Raw genomic sequence first — 26,128 nt, 5'->3', positions numbered from 1 at the left:
CAGCATATAGTACACTAAAATAACAGCGATATGAATCTATTGAGTACTGCAGCCCTGAGAGCAGCATATAGTACACTAAAATAACACAGTTACATGAATATATTGAGTACTGCAGCCCTGAGAGCAGCATATATTACACTAAAAATAACAGTAACATGAATCTATTGAGTACTGCAGCCCTGAGAGCAGCATATAGTACACTAAAATAACACAGTAAAATGAATCTATTGAGTACTGCAGCCCTGAGAGCAGCATATAGTACACTAAAAATAACAGAGATATGAATCTATTGAGTACTGCAGCCCTGAGAGCAGCATATAGTACACTAAAATAACAGCGATATGAATCTATTGAGTACTGCAGCCCTGAGAGCAGCATATAGTACACTAAAATAACAGCGATATGAATCTATTGAGTACTGCAGCCCTGAGAGCAGCATATAGTACACTAAAATAACACAGTAAAATGAATCTATTGAGTACTGCAGCCCTGAGAGCAGCATATAGTACACTAAAATAACACAGTAATATGAATCTATTGAGTACTGCAGCCCTGAGAGCAGCATATAGTACACTAAAAATAACAGAGATATGAATCTATTGAGTACTGCAGCCCTGAGAGCAGCATATAGTACACTAAAATAACAGCGATATGAATCTATTGAGTACTGCAGCCCTGAGAGCAGCATATAGTACACTAAAATAACACAGTAACATGAATCTATTGAGTACTGCAGCCCTGAGAGCAGCATATAGTACACTAAAAATAACAGTAACATGAATCTATTGAGTACTGCAGCCCTGAGAGCAGCATATAGTACACTAAAATAACACAGTAAAATGAATCTATTGAGTACTGCAGCCCTGAGAGCAGCATATAGTACACTAAAATAACAGCGATATTAATCTATTGAGTACTGCAGCCCTGAGAGCAGCATATAGTACACTAAAAATAACAGTAACATGAATCTATTGAGTACTGCAGCCCTGAGAACAGCATATAGTACACTAAAACTAACAGTAACATGAATCTATTGAGTACTGCAGCCCTGAGAGCAGCATATAGTACACTAAAATAACACAGTAACATGAATCTATTGAGTACTGCAGCCCTGAGAGCAGCATATAGTACACTAAAAATAACAGAGATATGAATCTATTGAGTACTGCAGCCCTGAGAGCAGCATATAGTACACTAAAATAACAGCGATATGAATCTATTGAGTACTGCAGCCCTGAGAGCAGCATATAGTACACTAAAATAACAGCGATATGAATCTATTGAGTACTGCAGCCCTGAGAGCAGCATATAGTACACTAAAATAACAGCGAAATTAATCTATTGAGTACTGCAGCCCTGAGAGCAGCATATAGTACACTAAAAATAACAGAGATATGAATCTATTGAGTACTGCAGCCCTGAGAGCAGCATGTAGTACACTAAAATAACACAGTAAAATGAATCTATTGAGTACTGCAGCCCTGAGAGCAGCATATAGTACACTAAAATAACAGTAAAATGAATCTATTGAGTACTGCAGCCCTGAGAGCAGCATATAGTACACTAAAATAACAGCGAAATGAATCTATTGAGTACTGCAGCCCTGAGAGCAGCATATAGTACACTAAAATAACACAGTAACATGAATCTATTGAGTACTGCAGCCCTGAGAGCAGCATATAGTACACTAAAATAACACAGTAAAATTTATCTATTGAGTACTGCAGCCCTGAGAGCAGCATATAGTACACTAAAATAACACAGTTCGTAGTATCTATTGTGTACTGCAGCCCTGAGAGCGAGCATATAGTACACTAAAATAACATTGTTAGTAAAATGAATCTATTGAGTACTGCAGCTACCTGAGAGCAGCACTGTTATAGTACACTAAAATAACAGCGATATGAATCTATTGAGTACTGCAGCCCTGAGAGCAGCATATAGTACACTAAAATAACAGCAATATGAATCTATTGAGTACTGCAGCCCTGAGAGCAGCATATAGTACACTAAAATAACAGTGATATGAATCTATTGAGTACTGCAGCCCTGAGAGCAGCATATAGTACACTAAAATAACAGCAATATGAATCTATTGAGTACTGCAGCCCTGAGAGCAGCATATAGTACACTAAAATAACAGCGATATGAATCTATTGAGTACTGCAGCCCTGAGAGCAGCATATAGTACACTAAAATAACAGTAAAATGAATCTATTGAGTACTGCAGCCCTGAGAGCAGCATATAGTACACTAAAATAACAGTAAAATGAATCTATTGAGTACTGCAGCCCTGAGAGCAGCATATAGTACACTAAAATAACACAGTAAAATGAATCTATTGAGTACTGCAGCCCTGAGAGCAGCATATAGTACACTAAAATAACAGCGATATGAATCTATTGAGTACTGCAGCCCTGAGAGCAGCATATAGTACACTAAAAATAACAGTAACATGAATCTATTGAGTACTGCAGCCCTGAGAGCAGCATATAGTACACTAAAACTAACAGTAACATGAATCTATTGAGTACTGCAGCCCTGAGAGCAGCATATAGTACACTAAAATAACACAGTAACATGAATCTATTGAGTACTGCAGCCCTGAGAGCAGCATATAGTACACTAAAAATAACAGAGATATGAATCTATTGAGTACTGCAGCCCTGAGAGCAGCATATAGTACACTAAAATAACAGCGATATGAATCTATTGAGTACTGCAGCCCTGAGAGCAGCATATAGTACACTAAAATAACAGCGATATGAATCTATTGAGTACTGCAGCCCTGAGAGCAGCATATAGTACACTAAAATAACACAGTAACATGAATCTATTGAGTACTGCAGCCCTGAGAGCAGCATATAGTACACTAAAAATAACAGAGATATGAATCTATTGAGTACTGCAGCCCTGAGAGCAGCATATAGTACACTAAAATAACAGCGATATGAATCTATTGAGTACTGCAGCCCTGAGAGCAGCATATAGTACACTAAAATAACACAGAAATTAATCTATTGAGTACTGCAGCCCTGAGAGCAGCATATAGTACACTAAAATAACAGCGAAATTAATCTATTGAGTACTGCAGCCCTGAGAGCAGCATATAGTACACTAAAATAACACAGTAAAATGAATCTATTGAGTACTGCAGCCCTGAGAGCAGCATATAGTACACTAAAATAACAGCGATATGAATCTATTGAGTACTGCAGCCCTGAGAGCAGCATATAGTACACTAAAATAACACAGTAAAATGAATCTATTGAGTACTGCAGCCCTGAGAGCAGCATATAGTACACTAAAATAACACAGTAAAATGAATCTATTGAGTACTGCAGCCCTGAGAGCAGCATATAGTACACTAAAATAACACAGTAAAATGAATCTATTGAGTACTGCAGCCCTGAGAGCAGCATATAGTACACTAAAATAACAGCGAAATGAATCTATTGAGTACTGCAGCCCTGAGAGCAGCATATAGTACACTAAAAATAACAGTAACATGAATCTATTGAGTACTGCAGCCCTGAGAGCAGCATATAGTACACTAAAATAACACAGTAACATGAATCTATTGAGTACTGCAGCCCTGAGAGCAGCATATAGTACACTAAAATAACAGTAAAATGAATCTATTGAGTACTGCAGCCCTGAGAGCAGCATATAGTACACTAAAATAAAACAGTTAAATGAATCTATTGAGTACTGCAGCCCTGAGAGCAGCATATAGTACACTAAAATAACAGCGATATGAATCTATTGAGTACTGCAGCCCTGAGAGCAGCACATAGTACACTAAAATAACACAGTAACATGAATCTATTGAGTACTGCAGCCCTGAGAGCAGCATATAGTACACTAAAAATAACAGTAACATGAATCTATTGAGTACTGCAGCCCTGAGAGCAGCATATAGTACACTAAAATAACACAGTAAAATGAATCTATTGAGTACTGCAGCCCTGAGAGCAGCATATAGTACACTAAAAATAACAGAGATATGAATCTATTGAGTACTGCAGCCCTGAGAGCAGCATATAGTACACTAAAATAACAGCGATATGAATCTATTGAGTACTGCAGCCCTGAGAGCAGCATATAGTACACTAAAATAACAGCGATATGAATCGATTGAGTACTGCAGCCCTGAGAGCAGCATATAGTACACTAAAATAACACAGTAACATGAATCTATTGAGTACTGCAGCCCTGAGAGCAGCATATAGTACACTAAAATAACACAGTAATATGAATCTATTGAGTACTGCAGCCCTGAGAGCAGCATATAGTACACTAAAAATAACAGAGATATGAATCTATTGAGTACTGCAGCCCTGAGAGCAGCATATAGTACACTAAAATAACAGCGATATGAATCTATTGAGTACTGCAGCCCTGAGAGCAGCATATAGTACACTAAAATAACACAGTAACATTGACTCTATTGAGTACTGCAGCCCTGTGTGCAGCATATAGTACACTAAAAATAACAGTAACATGAATCTATTGAGTACTGCAGCCCTGAGAGCAGCATATAGTACACTAAAATAACACAGTAAAATGAATCTATTGAGTACTGCAGCCCTGAGAGCAGCATATAGTACACTAAAATAACAGCGATATTAATCTATTGAGTACTGCAGCCCTGAGAGCAGCATATAGTACACTAAAAATAACACAGTAAAATGAATCTATTGAGTACTGCAGCCCTGAGAACAGCATATAGTACACTAAAACTAACAGTAACATGAATCTATTGAGTACTGCAGCCCTGAGAGCAGCATATAGTACACTAAAATAACACAGTAACATGAATCTATTGAGTACTGCAGCCCTGAGAGCAGCATATAGTACACTAAAAATAACAGAGATATGAATCTATTGAGTACTGCAGCCCTGAGAGCAGCATATAGTACACTAAAATAACAGCGATATGAATCTATTGAGTACTGCAGCCCTGAGAGCAGCATATAGTACACTAAAATAACAGCGATATGAATCTATTGAGTACTGCAGCCCTGAGAGCAGCATATAGTACACTAAAATAACAGCGAAATTAATCTATTGAGTACTGCAGCCCTGAGAGCAGCATATAGTACACTAAAAATAACAGAGATATGAATCTATTGAGTACTGCAGCCCTGAGAGCAGCATATAGTACACTAAAATAACACAGTAAAATGAATCTATTGAGTACTGCAGCCCTGAGAGCAGCATATAGTACACTAAAATAACAGCGAAATGAATCTATTGAGTACTGCAGCCCTGAGAGCAGCATATAGTACACTAAAAATAACAGTAACATGAACCTATTGAGTACTGCAGCCCTGAGAGCAGCATATAGTACACTAAAATAACACAGTAACATGAATCTATTGAGTACTGCAGCCCTGAGAGCAGCATATAGTACACTAAAATAACAGTAACATGAATCTATTGAGTACTGCAGCCCTGAGAGCAGCATATAGTACACTAAAATAACACAGTAAAATGAATCTATTGAGTACTGCAGCCCTGAGAGCAGCATATAGTACACTAAAAATAACAGAGATATGAATCTATTGAGTACTGCAGCCCTGAGAGCAGCATATAGTACACTAAAATAACAGCGATATGAATCTATTGAGTACTGCAGCCCTGAGAGCAGCATATAGTACACTAAAATAACAGCGATATGAATCTATTGAGTACTGCAGCCCTGAGAGCAGCATATAGTACACTAAAATAACACAGTAATATGAATCTATTGAGTACTGCAGCCCTGAGAGCAGCATATAGTACACTAAAATAACACAGTAATATGAATCTATTGAGTACTGCAGCCCTGAGAGCAGCATATAGTACACTAAAAATAACAGAGATATGAATCTATTGAGTACTGCAGCCCTGAGAGCAGCATATAGTACACTAAAATAACAGCGATATGAATCTATTGAGTACTGCAGCCCTGAGAGCAGCATATAGTACACTAAAATAACACAGTAAAATGAATCTATTGAGTACTGCAGCCCTGAGAGCAGCATATAGTACACTAAAAATAACAGTAACATGAATCTATTGAGTACTGCAGCCCTGAGAGCAGCATATAGTACACTAAAATAACACAGTAACATGAATCTATTGAGTACTGCAGCCCTGAGAGCAGCATATAGTACACTAAAATAACAGCGATATTAATCTATTGAGTACTGCAGCCCTGAGAGCAGCATATAGTACACTAAAAATAACAGTAACATGAATCTATTGAGTACTGCAGCCCTGAGAACAGCATATAGTACACTAAAACTAACAGTAACATGAATCTATTGAGTACTGCAGCCCTGAGAGCAGCATATAGTACACTAAAATAACACAGTAACATGAATCTATTGAGTACTGCAGCCCTGAGAGCAGCATATAGTACACTAAAAATAACAGAGATATGAATCTATTGAGTACTGCAGCCCTGAGAGCAGCATATAGTACACTAAAATAACAGCGATATGAATCTATTGAGTACTGCAGCCCTGAGAGCAGCATATAGTACACTAAAATAACAGCGATATGAATCTATTGAGTACTGCAGCCCTGAGAGCAGCATATAGTACACTAAAATAACACAGTAACATGAATCTATTGAGTACTGCAGCCCTGAGAGCAGCATATAGTACACTAAAAAAACAGACTAAAATGAATCGATTGAGTACTGCAGCCCTGAGAGCAGCATATAGTACACTAAAATAACAGCGATATGAATCTATTGAGTACTGCAGCCCTGAGAGCAGCATATAGTACACTAAAATAACAGCGATATGAATCTATTGAGTACTCCTGCCCTGAGAGCAGCATATAGTACACTAAAAATAACACAGTAACATGAATCTATTGAGTACTGCAGCCCTGAGAGCAGCATATAGTACACTAAAACTAACAATAACATGAATCTATTGAGTACTGCAGCCCTGAGAGCAGCATATAGTACACTAAAATAACACAGTAAAATGAATCTATTGAGTACTCCTGCCCTGAGAGCAGCGCGTAATACACTAAAAATAACAGCGATTTGAATCTATTGAGTACTCCTGCCCTGAGAGCAGCGCGTAATACACTAAAAATAACAGCGATTTGAATCTATTGAGTACTCCTGCCCTGAGAGCAGCATATAGTACACTAAAATAACAGCGATATGAATCTATTGAGTACTGCAGCCCTGAGAGCAGCATATAGTACACTAAAATAACACAGTAAAATGAATCTATTGAGTACTGCAGCCCTGAGAGCAGCATATAGTACACTAAAAATAACACAGTAAAATGAATCTATTGAGTACTGCAGCCCTGAGAGCAGCATATAGTACACTAAAATAACAGCGATATGAATCTATTGAGTACTGCAGCCCTGAGAGCAGCATATAGTACACTAAAATAACAGCGAAATTAATCTATTGAGTACTGCAGCCCTGAGAGCAGCATATAGTACACTAAAATAACAGCGAAATTAATCTATTGAGTACTGCAGCCCTGAGAGCAGCATATAGTACACTAAAATAACACAGTAAAATGAATCTATTGAGTACTGCAGCCCTGAGAGCAGCATATAGTACACTAAAATAACAGCGATATTAATCTATTGAGTACTGCAGCCCTGAGAGCAGCATATAGTACACTAAAATAACACAGTAAAATGAATCTATTGAGTACTGCAGCCCTGAGAGCAGCATATAGTACACTAAAATAACACAGTAAAATGAATCTATTGAGTACTGCAGCCCTGAGAGCAGCATATAGTACACTAAAATAACAGTAAAATGAATCTATTGAGTACTGCAGCCCTGAGAGCAGCATATAGTACACTAAAATAACAGCGAAATGAATCTATTGAGTACTGCAGCCCTGAGAGCAGCATATAGTACACTAAAAATAACAGCAACATGAATCTATTGAGTACTGCAGCCCTGAGAGCAGCATATAGTACACTAAAATAACACAGTAACATGAATCTATTGAGTACTGCAGCCCTGAGAGCAGCATATAGTACACTAAAATAACAGTAAAATGAATCTATTGAGTACTGCAGCCCTGAGAGCAGCATATAGTACACTAAAATAACACAGATAAATGAATCTATTGAGTACTGCAGCCCTGAGAGCAGCATATAGTACACTAAAATAACAGCGATATGAATCTATTGAGTACTGCAGCCCTGAGAGCAGCATATAGTACACTAAAATAACAGCGATATGAATCTATTGAGTACTGCAGCCCTGAGAGCAGCATATAGTACACTAAAATAACACAGTAAAATGAATCTATTGAGTACTGCAGCCCTGAGAGCAGCATATAGTACACTAAAAATAACAGTAACATGAATCTATTGAGTACTGCAGCCCTGAGAGCAGCATATAGTACACTAAAATAACACAGTAACATGAATCTATTGAGTACTGCAGCCCTGAGAGCAGCATATAGTACACTAAAAATAACAGAGATATGAATCTATTGAGTACTGCAGCCCTGAGAGCAGCATATAGTACACTAAAATAACAGCGATATGAATCTATTGAGTACTGCAGCCCTGAGAGCAGCATATAGTACACTAAAATAACAGCGATATGAATCTATTGAGTACTGCAGCCCTGAGAGCAGCATATAGTACACTAAAATAACACAGTAAAATGAATCTATTGAGTACTGCAGCCCTGAGAGCAGCATATAGTACACTAAAATAACACAGTAATATGAATCTATTGAGTACTGCAGCCCTGAGAGCAGCATATAGTACACTAAAAATAACAGAGATATGAATCTATTGAGTACTGCAGCCCTGAGAGCAGCATATAGTACACTAAAATAACAGCGATATGAATCTATTGAGTACTGCAGCCCTGAGAGCAGCACATAGTACACTAAAATAACACAGTAACATGAATCTATTGAGTACTGCAGCCCTGAGAGCAGCATATAGTACACTAAAAATAACAGTAACATGAATCTATTGAGTACTGCAGCCCTGAGAGCAGCATATAGTACACTAAAATAACACAGTAACATGAATCTATTGAGTACTGCAGCCCTGAGAGCAGCATATAGTACACTAAAATAACAGCGATATGAATCTATTGAGTACTGCAGCCCTGAGAGCAGCATATAGTACACTAAAAATAACAGTAACATGAATCTATTGAGTACTGCAGCCCTGAGAGCAGCATATAGTACACTAAAACTAACAGTAACATGAATCTATTGAGTACTGCAGCCCTGAGAGCAGCATATAGTACACTAAAATAACACAGTAACATGAATCTATTGAGTACTGCAGCCCTGAGAGCAGCATATAGTACACTAAAAATAACAGAGATATGAATCTATTGAGTACTGCAGCCCTGAGAGCAGCATATAGTACACTAAAATAACAGCGATATGAATCTATTGAGTACTGCAGCCCTGAGAGCAGCATATAGTACACTAAAATAACAGCGATATGAATCTATTGAGTACTGCAGCCCTGAGAGCAGCATATAGTACACTAAAATAACAGCGAAATTAATCTATTGAGTACTGCAGCCCTGAGAGCAGCATATAGTACACTAAAAATAACAGAGATATGAATCTATTGAGTACTGCAGCCCTGAGAGCAGCATGTAGTACACTAAAATAACACAGTAAAATGAATCTATTGAGTACTGCAGCCCTGAGAGCAGCATATAGTACACTAAAATAACAGTAAAATGAATCTATTGAGTACTGCAGCCCTGAGAGCAGCATATAGTACACTAAAATAACAGCGAAATGAATCTATTGAGTACTGCAGCCCTGAGAGCAGCATATAGTACACTAAAAATAACAGTAACATGAACCTATTGAGTACTGCAGCCCTGAGAGCAGCATATAGTACACTAAAATAACACAGTAACATGAATCTATTGAGTACTGCAGCCCTGAGAGCAGCATATAATACACTAAAATAACAGTAACATGAATCTATTGAGTACTGCAGCCCTGAGAGCAGCATATAGTACACTAAAATAACACAGTAACATGAATCTATTGAGTACTGCAGCCCTGAGAGCAGCATATAGTACACTAAAAATAACAGAGATATGAATCTATTGAGTACTGCAGCCCTGAGAGCAGCATATATTACACTAAAATAACAGCGATATGAATCTATTGAGTACTGCAGCCCTGAGAGCAGCATATAGTACACTAAAATAACAGCGATATAATACAATTGTGTACTGCAGCCCTGAGAGCAGCATATAGTACACTAAAATAACACAGTAACATGAATCTATTGAGTACTGCAGCCCTGAGAGCAGCATATAGTACACTAAAATAACACAGTAATATGAATCTATTGAGTACTGCAGCCCTGAGAGCAGCATATAGTTCACTAATAAAACACAGTTATATGAATCTATTGAGTACTGCAGCCCTGAGAGCAGCATATAGTACACTAAAATAACAGCGATATGAATCTATTGAGTACTGCAGCCCTGAGAGCAGCACATAGTACACTAAAATAACACAGTAACATGAATCTATTGAGTACTGCAGCCCTGAGAGCAGCATATAATACACTAAAAATAACAGTAACATGAATCTATTGAGTACTGCAGCCCTGAGAGCAGCATATAGTACACTAAAATAACACAGTAACATGAATCTATTGAGTACTGCAGCCCTGAGAGCAGCATATAGTACACTAAAATAACAGCGATATGAATCTATTGAGTACTGCAGCCCTGAGAGCAGCATATAGTACACTAAAAATAACAGTAACATGAATCTATTGAGTACTGCAGCCCTGAGAACAGCATATAGTACACTAAAACTAACAGTAACATGAATCTATTGAGTACTGCAGCCCTGAGAGCAGCATATAGTACACTAAAATAACACAGTAACATGAATCTATTGAGTACTGCAGCCCTGAGAGCAGCATATAGTACACTAAAAATAACAGAGATATGAATCTATTGAGTACTGCAGCCCTGAGAGCAGCATATAGTACACTAAAATAACAGCGATATGAATCTATTGAGTACTGCAGCCCTGAGAGCAGCATATAGTACACTAAAATAACAGCGATATGAATCTATTGAGTACTGCAGCCCTGAGAGCAGCATATAGTACACTAAAATAACACAGTAACATGAATCTATTGAGTACTGCAGCCCTGAGAGCAGCATATAGTACACTAAAAATAACACAGATATGAATCTATTGAGTACTGCAGCCCTGAGAGCAGCATATAGTACACTAAAATAACAGCGATATGAATCTATTGAGTACTGCAGCCCTGAGAGCAGCATATAGTACACTAAAATAACAGCGAAATTAATCTATTGAGTACTGCAGCCCTGAGAGCAGCATATAGTACACTAAAAATAACAGAGATATGAATCTATTGAGTACTGCAGCCCTGAGAGCAGCATGTAGTACACTAAAATAACACAGTAAAATGAATCTATTGAGTACTGCAGCCCTGAGAGCAGCATATAGTACACTAAAATAACAGTAAAATGAATCTATTGAGTACTGCAGCCCTGAGAGCAGCATATAGTACACTAAAATAACAGCGATATGAATCCATTGAGTACTGCAGCCCTGAGAGCAGCATATAGTACACTAAAAATAACAGTAACATGAACCTATTGAGTACTGCAGCCCTGAGAGCAGCATATAGTACACTAAAATAACACAGTAACATGAATCTATTGAGTACTGCAGCCCTGAGAGCAGCATATAATACACTAAAATAACAGTAACATGAATCTATTGAGTACTGCAGCCCTGAGAGCAGCATATAGTACACTAAAATAACAGCGATATGAATCTATTGAGTACTGCAGCCCTGAGAGCAGCATATAGTACACTAAAATAACAGTAACATGAATCTATTGAGTACTGCAGCCCTGAGAGCAGCATATAGTACACTAAAATAACAGCGATATGAATCTATTGAGTACTGCAGCCCTGAGAGCAGCATATAGTACACTAAAAATAACAGTAACATGAATCTATTGAGTACTGCAGCCCTGAGAGCAGCATATAGTACACTAAAATAACATAGTAACATGAATCTATTGAGTACTGCAGCCCTGAGAGCAGCATATAGTACACTAAAAATAACAGAGATATGAATCTATTGAGTACTGCAGCCCTGAGAGCAGCATATAGTACACTAAAATAACACAGTAAAATGAATCTATTGAGTACTGCAGCCCTGAGAGCAGCATATAGTACACTAAAATAACAGCGATATGAATCTATTGAGTACTGCAGCCCTGAGAGCAGCATATAGTACACTAAAATAACACAGTAAAATGAATCTATTGAGTACTGCAGCCCTGAGAGCAGCATATAGTACACTAAAATAACACAGTAAAATGAATCTATTGAGTACTGCAGCCCTGAGAGCAGCATATAGTACACTAAAATAACAGTAAAATGAATCTATTGAGTACTGCAGCCCTGAGAGCAGCATATAGTACACTAAAATAACAGCGAAATGAATCTATTGAGTACTGCAGCCCTGAGAGCAGCATATAGTACACTAAAAATAACAGTAACATGAATCTATTGAGTACTGCAGCCCTGAGAGCAGCATATAGTACACTAAAATAACACAGTAACATGAATCTATTGAGTACTGCAGCCCTGAGAGCAGCATATAGTACACTAAAATAACAGCGATATGAATCTATTGAGTACTGCAGCCCTGAGAGCAGCATATAGTACACTAAAATAACAGTGATATGAATCTATTGAGTACTGCAGCCCTGAGAGCAGCATATAGTACACTAAAATAACAGCAATATGAATCTATTGAGTACTGCAGCCCTGAGAGCAGCATATAGTACACTAAAATAACAGCGATATGAATCTATTGAGTACTGCAGCCCTGAGAGCAGCATATAGTACACTAAAATAACAGCGATATGAATCTATTGAGTACTGCAGCCCTGAGAGCAGCATATAGTACACTAAAATAACACAGTAACATGAATCTATTGAGTACTGCAGCCCTGAGAGCAGCATATAGTACACTAAAAATAACAGTAACATGAATCTATTGAGTACTGCAGCCCTGAGAGCAGCATATAGTACACTAAAATAACACAGTAACATGAATCTATTGAGTACTGCAGCCCTGAGAGCAGCATATAGTACACTAAAAATAACAGAGATATGAATCTATTGAGTACTGCAGCCCTGAGAGCAGCATATAGTACACTAAAATAACAGCGATATGAATCTATTGAGTACTGCAGCCCTGAGAGCAGCATATAGTACACTAAAATAACAGCGATATGAATCTATTGAGTACTGCAGCCCTGAGAGCAGCATATAGTACACTAAAATAACACAGTAAGATGAATCTATTGAGTACTGCAGCCCTGAGAGCAGCATATAGTACACTAAAATAACACAGTAATATGAATCTATTGAGTACTGCAGCCCTGAGAGCAGCATATAGTACACTAAAAATAACAGAGATATGAATCTATTGAGTACTGCAGCCCTGAGAGCAGCATATAGTACACTAAAATAACAGCGATATGAATCTATTGAGTACTGCAGCCCTGAGAGCAGCATATAGTACACTAAAATAACACAGTAACATGAATCTATTGAGTACTGCAGCCCTGAGAGCAGCATATAGTACACTAAAAATAACAGTAACATGAATCTATTGAGTACTGCAGCCCTGAGAGCAGCATATAGTACACTAAAATAACACAGTAACATGAATCTATTGAGTACTGCAGCCCTGAGAGCAGCATATAGTACACTAAAATAACAGCGATATGAATCTATTGAGTACTGCAGCCCTGAGAGCAGCATATAGTACACTAAAAATAACAGTAACATGAATCTATTGAGTACTGCAGCCCTGAGAGCAGCATATAGTACACTAAAACTAACATTAACATGAATCTATTGAGTACTGCAGCCCTGAGAGCAGCATATAGTACACTAAAATAACACAGTAACATGAATCTATTGAGTACTGCAGCCCTGAGAGCAGCATATAGTACACTAAAAATAACAGAGATATGAATCTATTGAGTACTGCAGCCCTGAGAGCAGCATATAGTACACTAAAATAACAGCGATATGAATCTATTGAGTACTGCAGCCCTGAGAGCAGCATATAGTACACTAAAATAACAGCGATATGAATCTATTGAGTACTGCAGCCCTGAGAGCAGCATATAGTACACTAAAATAACACAGTAACATGAATCTATTGAGTACTGCAGCCCTGAGAGCAGCATATAGTACACTAAAAATAACAGAGATATGAATCTATTGAGTACTGCAGCCCTGAGAGCAGCATATAGTACACTAAAATAACAGCGATATGAATCTATTGAGTACTGCAGCCCTGAGAGCAGCATATAGTACACTAAAATAACAGCGAAATTAATCTATTGAGTACTGCAGCCCTGAGAGCAGCATATAGTACACTAAAATAACAGCGAAATTAATCTATTGAGTACTGCAGCCCTGAGAGCAGCATATAGTACACTAAAATAACACAGTAAAATTAATCTATTGAGTACTGCAGCCCTGAGAGCAGCATATAGTACACTAAAATAACAGTGATATGAATCTATTGAGTACTGCAGCCCTGAGAGCAGCATATAGTACACTAAAATAACACAGTAAAATGAATCTATTGAGTACTGCAGCCCTGAGAGCAGCATATAGTACACTAAAAATAACACAGTAAAATGAATCTATTGAGTACTGTAGCCCTGAGAGCAGCATATAGTACACTAAAAATAACAGCGATATGAATCTATTGAGTACTGCAGCCCTGAGAGCAGCATATAGTACACTAAAATAACAGCGATATGAATCTATTGAGTACTGCAGTCCTGAGAGCAGCATATAGTACACTAAAATAACACAGTAAAATGAATCTATTGAGTACTGTAGCCCTGAGAGCAGCATATAGTACACTAAAATAACACAGTAACATATCTATTGAGTACTGCAGCCCTGAGAGCAGTACATAGTACACTAGAATAACACAGTAATATGAATCTATCGAGTTATTATTGAACCTATTGACTACTTGGGTAAAGTTGGTTTTATATTCGCACATTCGGACATCCGTATTCAATAGCCTTGTTAATCACACTACATTGGACATTCAGTGGACATTCACAAGTAAATATGCCATTAAAACAATACTTGCCTATTTTGATCGACTGTGAAAAATGTTGTAAGTTGACAATCGTTGGTTGTCAATATCATGTCGCTGCTTAAAGTTCGCAAACCTTAATTTATTGCACATTTATTGGAAAGTCTGAATTTATCAGAAGTCCGAATGTGCGAATATAAAACCAACTTAACCCAAGTCTATTGACTCCAGCTCGGAGAGCAGCGCGTATTTCTTTGTTTTGTTGCTTTACAAATAGTGACAGATATTTTTAGGCTGTTAGTAAATACATGGAACTATTGCAGGAAAGCACAGAACCAATATGATGAAACATCTGAAATTTGTATAGATCGAGAGAGGTATTTTAATGTCATTCGGTGTGTGTGTATGTGTGTTCGTTCAAGAGCAAGGAGTAGCGAAATTTACACAGCAACACAACTTGAGTAACGTACTTCTTTCTCTCACAGCAGCCATAGAAATAACAGCGATACGAACCTATTGAGTACTGCAGCCCTAAGAGCAGCGACGCGCATAGTTTAACGTTACCAAAAAATAACAGCACAACCACTTCTTACATGCAGCGGGAGATGTATAATGTTACGGAGATCTGAGCCAGTTCTGTCGTAGCGTATTGGCTTCATAGATCATGCTTTTTTAATGCTAGCATTAAAATGAAGCCCACCCAGCCAGCAATGACATGTGGGGCCCAGATGAGGGATTCATGGGCGGCAAATGTGGGCCCCATTATGGGCTTGCACCCGGGATCCACATTGGGGCAAGCCGTGGAAGCCCAGACGTACTAAAAGTGGGACCTGTAAGGGTACTGCATGGGTCCTAACTGGGCAATTCATGCCAAACCCATTTGGGCCCCACCTGCCCAAAGGGGTTTAAAGTGGGCTTACACCCGGGATCCACATGGGGGCCAGCCATGGATGCCCAGATGGGTTTTAAGTGGGATCTGTAAGAGTCTTGTGTGGGTCCTAACTGGGCAATTCATGCCAAACCCATTTGGGGCCCACCAGTCTGAAGGGGTTTAAAGTGGGCTTGCACCCGGGATACACATGGGGACCAGCCGTGGATGCCCAGATGGGTTTTAAGTGGAATCTGTAAGGGTCTTATGTGGGTCTTAACCGGGCAATTTGTGTCAGACCCATTTGGGCCCCACCTGCCTAAAGGGGTTTAAAGTGGGTTTCACCAGGATTCAACCGTGAATGCCCATATGGGCTTAAAGTGGGCTCTGTAAGGATCTTATGTTGGTCCTAACTGGGCAATTCATGCAAGGTAAGCCCAACCATTCATTTAAGGGAACAATCTAAGAAAAATTAAAAATGAAGAATGAATGTAAGTACAAGATAAATACAAGACACTTGATGCTTTGAACTGCAAGAAATATATTAAATTGAACAACAAAAATTATCTTTAAAAAACAATGTCACAACATACGGTAAACTAAAAAATATATTTTAAAAAAATCTCTGAAAAAAAACCCCCTCCAAAAATACAATACAAAATACACTCATTATATAATACATTGAACAACAAACATTATCTTTAACAATTAAAATTTTACAACGTACCGGTAAATAAATAAAAAATATATATTTTTTAAAAAATGTCTGAAAAAAAGAAAACAAAAGATCTCTCCAAAAAATACATCCAAAACAGTCATGGCGTTTGTGTTGTCAATGTTCTTTTTTACCCATAGATATATGAGCAATATCACACTCGTAGCCGTGCGATATGGCTGTATATCAGCACGCTGTGATTCGTCCGTAGGTAATCACTGCGTGCTGATATACAGCCATATCGCACGGCTACGAGTGTGATATTGCGTTTATACAACAGTTCGACGGCACGACTTCGGTAAAGTTGGTTTTATATTCGCACATTCGGACTTATGATAAATTCAAACTTTCCAATAAATGTGCAATAAATTAACCCATACAGTAAAAAAAATTATTTTCAAATATATTTTTAAATATATTTCAAAATATACAAAAAATGGCCAAAAAATATATTCGCTATAAATATATTTTCACATATAAATATATTTTCCTAAAATGTATTTTTTGGCCATGTTTTGTATATTTCTTTTAAATATATTTTCAAAATATATTTTACAAAAGCATTTAAAAATATATTTTGCCCTACATATATTTCAACCCAAGAAAATACATTCACATCTCACATTTGAAAAAAAATTTATTTGTTGTCTATAACACGTGAACATTTGAATAAAAATCAGCAAGGAACATACTTTACAATGTTCAAAAAATTACAATATTCAAACAAATATAACTTTTTTGCTTTCAAGAAGTCTCACTTTCCCCACGTCAAATCCTCAAAGCCTCTTTGGACACATTTGGAAATCTCTTCTTGACTGTGAGACAAAAATCAGTAATTTTTTTAGAACTTAATGTTTCTAGTAAATTTTCCTTTCACTAAGTATTAACTTACCGTATATATGGCTGCCATGGTTTCCTCATCAAAGGCACTTCTTCTCTGTCTCTACCACTGTACTCATACAAAAGACAAAACACAATCACTGAACATCAGTACAGGTACAGAGGGCATGCACTTTGTCCTCTAACTAGTTTTGGATTTCCTGATATTTTTGTTTACACTGGAACTAAAACAATTACAGGTATACTGGATTTTAAAGATATTTAATGGGAATATTTTTAGACAGTACAGTAAAGAAAACTGATGATTGAGGAGAGGTCGAATTAGCCTTTCTTTACACTTCTGCATTGCATTTTCACTTTTACAAATGAAGGGATAGTGGAATATCACAAAGTCACTCAGTTAAGCTAACTTAACAAAGGGATATTTACCCTCATGCTGTTCCAGTTGATTATGACATTCTCTTTTTCTGTGGAATACAAACAGAGATATTTAGAAAAATAATCCATCTCTGTGTGTTCACGCAAGAAAGTCAAAAACCAAAGTGAACATGACGGCAATCCACATGACCTCAGTTGATTAATCAACTTCTTCTGAAGTGAAACAATAGGTGTGTTTTTGGAAAATACTGTTATGTTAAATTTGTTCAGGGTTTATGCAGGTTTCAGTAAGTCAAATTTAAGACCTTTTTAAGACATTTTAAGACCATAAAGACTGAAATTTAAGACCTACACGACGCATTACCAAAAAATATTCAAATCAAAGAAATTCTGAAAAAATCATTTTATTTCAATGAATTCAGTCATTGAAAAAGCATTAATTTAATTTACAGATAAAGCAATCACATTAGTAACCTTCTACACACATCAATGTGCCAAATGCCCAAAACCTTAGGCCCAAAATGAAAATAGGCTAAAACAAACTTGCCCTCAAATAGAATAGATTTCATCTCATTATTTATTTACATTACAAAACAGCATATTAATAGCCTAATAAAGATTGAACAGGCTACTCCAACCCATGTAACAACCAATGTAGCACACACACCTACACCAGATAATCCATTTTAGATGTGTGTGTGTGTGTGTGTGTGTGTGTGTCCCGCACTGTCCCATGAACTGTGAGCCCAGGTACCTCGACTAAACTATTTCATTGTTCCAGAACAATGGTCCTGTTGGTCTGATTTTGGCTTTCATTGAACGTTACGACATACGGCCCGGTAAGAGTACGAATCAATTCCCTCTTTATAAATTCCCCCAATCCAAATCTCGCCATAAGCGATCTTTTTGGGCCCGCAAGAGAACGGCTTCACGATTACTGAATCAGGGAACATCACTTGGAAGAGATCGCTAATCTCACTGTTGCTATTAAATGAGTGGTGTTTGTTTAGTCACCGTGTGTAGTATACAAATCACCTCGGCTTTCGATGTGTCAGTCGCTCAAAAAGTACCCCGAAGGTTGTTCGACGAAGCTGTGATGATATTGCGCTGGAGACCGGAGGGACCAGGCATTGAGGAGGACGACGGCAGTGGTGAGGCTAATTGGCCGAGTCCGCTGAAGGGATTTTGCGGCTAGCTTGTGTTTCTCCGCTCTGGCGTGTGACTCCAGCGCCTTTACACCGCTTCACACCCAGACTCTAACTGATTTTTTTTTTTTTTTTTTTTCAAAGTTTGCAGTGAGCCTCGTACCTGGAGCTGGGTACCGCTTGTAACCAACAGCAGAAATCGCTGTGATCTAGCCATATCTCGTTGAAAGTAACGTTACACTTTCCCATTTTCCACACGTAGCCGAACTTTAACAAACTCTGAGGAGACGCAGACGTATTTCGCGGGCAGGTATTGCATTTATCACGGGATTTGTAGTTTTATCACCGCGTATACCAACACCAATATACCCCAGAAAGAACTACGACTCGCTACTTTTTTGCTACTTTGTAATAACTTTCAGCAGGTAGCGTTTCTGGAAATGGGTAAAAAAATTTAAGACCTGACTAAATGAAAATTAAGACCTCGGATGAAAATCTGGCCGTTTTTAAGACTTTTTAAGGCCTTAAATTTAAAGTTCAGAATTTTAGACTTTTTAAGACCCCGCGGAAACCCTGTTTGTTACATTACAGATTTGCCAACTGTCCAATATGGGCTCAAAGTCAACATGTTGTAATTTGTGATGTGTTTTAAAGCTTGAGGAATCATTTGCATGTACAGACTTTAAAATATTAGTATTTTTCTAACACACACCTAGTGTTTCACTTCAACTAGGGTCATGTTGACTATTTCATGTTTTTTACTGTGAAGCTGTTTTGTATAAAGTGCCACAGAAATGAAGATGACTTGACTATGAACATTATCCTGTACCTGTGGACAAGCGTCTTGACAGATGGGTTTTGACCCGCACCTGTTCCAGACAGAAACAGATATTAACACAAGTGCAGAGAACATATCAATTCATAAATTACACAAATAAAATAATATAATTTGCTTAACAGTGCTTACTTCTTAAAGTGTCTCATCATTCTTACCTTGTTGCTGTTGCACAAACCGTCTCTGCTTCTGCTACTGAAAATAAAAAGCAGATTTTTTTCAGTAATGAATGACACATGTAAACCTGTAAGTCGTGACAAATAAGCATCTTCTGTTACAAGCAGCTTACTGAATCACTGGCTCAACTGGATAATAGAAAACAGCTTGTCATTCAGCAGAAAGTGAATAAACAAACACTCTACAGCTGAAATTTAAAAAAATATATATTTTAAACATTTTTTGTGTGTAACGTTAGTTTTCACTAGTGTCCAAATTAAAAACAACTAACTGTAAAACGGAAATCTGAAAATATCAAATGCGTCTCATGTGAGCAAATAAACAAACGGGGCATTAATTTTACAATTAAAGTAAAAAAAAAACCCTTGACAATAAAACATTATACATTCAAAGTAGCAATGAACATTACATATGTGAAAAATGACGACTAAAAATAAAGTTATAACGTTAGCTATTACCTTTTACTCCGAAAACTCCCGGTTGACTGACGACCGTTACAGTTCAAAATGACGCGCATGCGCAGTACTCCAAAAGTCTGTGAGCGCTGCTAGTGGTTTCCCATTCAAATTACGTCACAGTTAACATCGTACAGCTAGCGATTTTATTAATCTATTTATTAAGTTGGCTTGAAAAAGCCAACTTACTGATCTGCTATATAAACTTATTAAGTTGGCTTGAAAAAGCCAACTTACTGTAATCCTATTTAAACTTATTATTATTAAGTTGGCTTGAAAAAAGCCAACTTACTGTAATCCTATTTAAACTTATTAAGTTGGCTTGAAAAAGCCAACTTACTGTAATCCTATTTAAACTTATTATTATTAAGTTGGCTTGAAAAAGCCAACTTACTGTAATCCTATTTAAACTTATTATTATTATTATTATTATTATTATTCTTACTTGAATTTCCAAGACTAACTCCTCCTAGAGCTTTAACTCCACAAACTCCAAACTCGGACTAGACCTTCAAACTGTTCTGACTTAGTGTGCTATATCTTTTCTAACTGATCCGACTTACGGTTTTCCTAAAAATGACTATTAAAGCTGGGAAAAATCCCATTGACTTTCATTGACGGAATGTTCAAATGAGCCAAGACATTCAAACTCCAACTGTCAAAATTCAAATTTAAACTACGGAAGCCTATTAGACTCAAAAACTCAATTAGACTCAACTGCCATTCTATGTACTATTTCTAATCCATTGAAACTCATTAAACTCTATCTATCTATCTATCTATCTATCTATCTATCTATCTATCTATCTATCTATCTATCTATCTATCTATCTATCTATCTATCTATCTATCTATCTATCTATCTATCTATCTATCAACTCATTCAAACTAAATCTATCTATCTATCTATCTATCTATCTATCTATCTATCTATCTATCTATCTATCTATCTATCTATCTATCTATCTATCTATCTATCTAACTCATTCAAACTCATCTATCTATCGATCTATCTATCTATCTATCAAACTAAATCTATCTATCTATCTATCTATCTATCTATCTATCTATCTATCTATCTATCTATCTATCTATCTATCTATCTATCTATCTATCTATCTATCTATCTATCTATCTATCTATCTATCTATCTTCAAATCAGAACATCGTACAGACATGGGGATTGGTTTATATTGTCAAACAGCCTTTGGAGTATCATCATTGGTAGCTGCCAAGCCACTCCCTAGCAACCAAACAGAGTACCCTAGCAACCGTTTTGCAAGATCTATATCTCTGCATCAGAACATCGTACAGACATGGGGGTTGGTTTATATTGTCAAGCAGCCTTTGGAGTATCATCATTGGTAGCCGCCAAGTCACTCCCTAGCAACCAAACAGAGTACCCTAGCAACCGTTTTGCAAGATCTATATCTCTGCATCAGAACATCGTACAGACATGGGGGTTGGTTTATATTGTCAAGCAGCCTTTGGAGTATCATCATTGGTAGCCGCCAAGCCACTCCCTAGCAACCAAACAGTACCCTAGCAACCGTTTTGCAAGATATATATCTCTGCATCAGAACATCATACAGACATGAGGGTTGGTTTATATTGTCAAGCAGCCTTTGGAGTATCATCATTGGTAGCTGCCAAGCCACTCCCTAGCAACCAAACAGAGTACCTAGCAACCATTATGCAAATTCTATATCTCTGCATCAGAACATCGTAGAGACATGGGGGTTGGTTTATATTGTCAAGCAGCCTTTGGAGTATCATCATTGGTAGCTGCCAAGCCACTCCCTAGCAACCAAACAGAGTACCCTAGCAACCGTTTTGCAAGATCTATATCTCTGCATCAGAACATCGTACAGACATGGGGGTTGGTTTATATTGTCAAGCAGCCTTTGGAGTATCATCATTGGTAGCCGACAAGCCACTCCCTAGCAACCAAACAAAGTACCCTAGCAACCGTTTTGCAAGATCTATATCTCTGCATCAGAACATCGTACAGACATGGGGGTTGTTTTATATTGTCAAGCAGCCTTTGGAGTAGCATCACTGGTAGCTGCCAAGCCAGTGCCTAGCAACCAAACAGTACCCTAGCAACCGTTTTGCAATATCTATATCTCTGCATCAGAACATTGTAAAGACATGGGGGTTGGTTTATATTGTCAAGCAGCCTTTGGAGTATCATCATTGGTAGCTGCCGAGCCACTCCCTAGCAACCAAACAGTACCCTAGCAACCGTTTTGCAAGATCTATATCTCTGCATCAGAACATCGTACAGACATGGGGGTTGGTTTATATTGTCAAGCAGCCTTTGGAGTATCATCATTGGTAGCTGCCAAGCCACTCCCTAGCAACCAAACAGTACCCTAGCAACCGTTTTGCAAGATCTATATCTCTGCATCAGAACATCGTACAGACATGGGGGTTGGTTTATATTGTCAAGTAGCCTTTGGAGTATCATCATTGGTAGCTGCCGAGCCACTCCCTAGCAACCAAACAGTACCCTAGCAACCGTTTTGCAAGATCTATATCTCTGCATCAGAACATCATAAAGACATGGGGGTTGGTTTATATTGTCAAGCAGCCTTTGGAGTATCATCATTGGTAGCTGCTGAGCCACTCCCTAGCAACCAAACAGAGTACCCTAGCAACCGTTTTGCAAGATCTATATCTCTGCATCAAAACATCGTAGAGACATGGGGTTTGGTTTATATTGTCAAGCAGTCTTCGGAGTATTATCATTGGTAGCTGCCAAGCCACTCCCTAGCAACCAAACTGTACCCTAGCAACCGTTTTGCAAGATTTATATCTCTGCATCAAAACATCGTAGAGACATGGGGTTTGGTTTATATTGTCAAGCAATCTTTGGAGTATTATCATTGGTAGCTGCCATGCCACTCCCTAGCAACCAAACAGTACCCTAGCAACCGTTTTGTAAGATCTATATCTCTGCATCAGAACATTGTAGAGACATGGCGGTTGGCTCTTTTGACTCATGCTAGCAATCTCTACTTCCAACATGCTACACATGCTAGCAGTGAATAGCTACATGCTAATATCTATTAGCTAAGTGCTAAAGTAGGCTAAGAACATGCTAATAACTCTATAAAACTCCATAGTAACCATCTGTGACAACTATCTATCTATCTATCTATCTATCTATCTATCTATCTATCTATCTATCTATCTATCTATCTATCTATCTATCTATCTATCTATCTATCTAAACTACTAAACTTAAACTTTCAAACTTCAAAGTTTCAAACTTCAAACTGAAAACTTCAAACTGAAAACTTCAAACTGAAAACTTCAAACTGAAAACTTTTAAAACTATTTAAAACTTTCTGGACTGGCTTTTTCAAGCCAACTTAAAGTTTGTCTTCAAACTTTTTTATCTAGTTATTATTATTATTCTTACTTGAATTTCCAAGACTAACTCCTCCTAGAGCTTTAACTCCACAAACTCCAAACTCGGACTAGACCTTCAAACTGTTCTGACTTAGTGTGCTATATCTTTTCTAACTGATCCGACTTACGGTTTTCCTAAAAATGACTATTAAAGCTGGGAAAAATCCCATTGACTTTCATTGACGGAATGTTCAAATGAGCCAAGACATTCAAACTCCAACTGTCAAAATTCAAATTTAAACTACGGAAGCCTATTAGACTCAAAAACTCAATTAGACTCAACTGCCATTCTATGTACTATTTCTAATCCATTGAAACTCATTAAACTCTATCTATCTATCTATCTATCTATCTATCTATCTATCTATCTATCTATCTATCTATCTATCTATCTATCTATCTATCTATCTATCTATCTATCTATCTATCAACTCATTCAAACTAAATCTATCTATCTATCTATCTATCTATCTATCTATCTATCTAACTCATTCAAACTCATCTATCTATCTATCTATCTATCTATCTATCTATCTATCTATCTATCTATCTATCTATCTATCTATCTATCTAACTCATTCATACTCATCTATCTATCTATCTATCTATCTATCTATCTATCTATCTATCTATCTATCTATCTATCTATCTATCTATCTATCTATCTATCTATCTATCTATCTATCTATCTATCTATCTATCTATCTATCTCATTCAAACTCATCTATCTATTTATCTATCTATCTATCTATCTATCTATCTATCTATCTATCAATCTATCTCTCTATCTATCTATCTCATTCAAACTTATCTATCTATCTATCTATCTATCTATCTATCTATCTATCTATCTATCTATCTATCTATCTATCTATTTATCTATCTATCTATCTCATTCAAACTTATCTATCTATCTATCTATCTATCTATCTATCTATCTATCTATCTATCTATCTATCTATCTATCTATCTATCTATCTATCTATCTCATTCAAACTCATCTATCTATCTATCTATCTCATTCAAACTTATCTATCTATCTATCTATCTATCTATCTATCTATCTATCTATCTATCTATCTATCTATCTATCTATCTATCTATCTATCTATCTATCTATCTATCTATCTATCTATCTATCTATCTCATTCAAACTCATCTATCTATCTATCTATCTCATTCAAACTTATCTATCTATCTATCTATCTATCTATCTATCTATCTATCTATCTATCTATCTATCTATCTATCTATCTCATTCAAACTCATCTATCTATCTATCTCATTCAAACTCATCTATCTATCTATCTATCTATCTATCTATCTATCTATCTATCTATCTATCTATCTATCTATCTATCTATCTATCTATCTCATTCAAACTTATCTATCTATCTATCTCATTCAAACTTATCTATCTATCTATCTCATTCAAACTTATCTATCTATCTATCTATCTATCTATCTATCTATCTATCTATCTATCTATCTATCTATCTATCTATCTATCTATCTATCTATCTATCTATCTATCTATCTATCTATCTATCATCACTGGTAGCTGCCAAGCCACTCCCTAGCAACCAAACAGAGTACCCTAGCAACCATTTTGGAAAATCTATATCTCTGCATCAGAACATCATAGAGACATGGGGGTTGGTTTATAATGTCAAGCAGCCTTTGGAGTATCATCACTGGTAGCTGCCAAGCCACTCCCTAGCAACCAAATGGAGTACCCTAGCAACCGTTTTGCAAAATCTATATCTCTGCATCAGAACATCGTACAGACATGGGGGTTGGTTTATAATGTCAAGCAGACTTTGGAGTATCATCATTGGTAGCTGACAAGCAACTCCCTAGCAACCAAACGGAGTACCCTAGCAACCGTTTTGCAAAATCTATATCTCTGCATCAGAACATCGTACAGACATGGGGGTTGGTTTATATTGTCAAGCAGCCTTTGGAGTATCATCATTGGTAGCTGCAAAGCCACTCCCTAGCAACCAAACAGAGTACCCTAGCAACCGTTTTGCAAAATCTATATCTCTGCATCAGAACATCGTACAGACATGGGGGTTGGTTTATATTGTCAAGCAGCCTTTGGAGTATCATCATTGGTAGCTGCAAAGCCACTCCCTAGCAACCAAACAGAGT

This window comes from Chanodichthys erythropterus, chromosome 12 (assembly GCF_024489055.1).
Source record: "Chanodichthys erythropterus isolate Z2021 chromosome 12, ASM2448905v1, whole genome shotgun sequence".
NCBI classification, from domain to species: domain Eukaryota; kingdom Metazoa; phylum Chordata; class Actinopteri; order Cypriniformes; family Xenocyprididae; genus Chanodichthys; species Chanodichthys erythropterus.
This window is presented reverse-complemented; position numbering follows the sequence as displayed.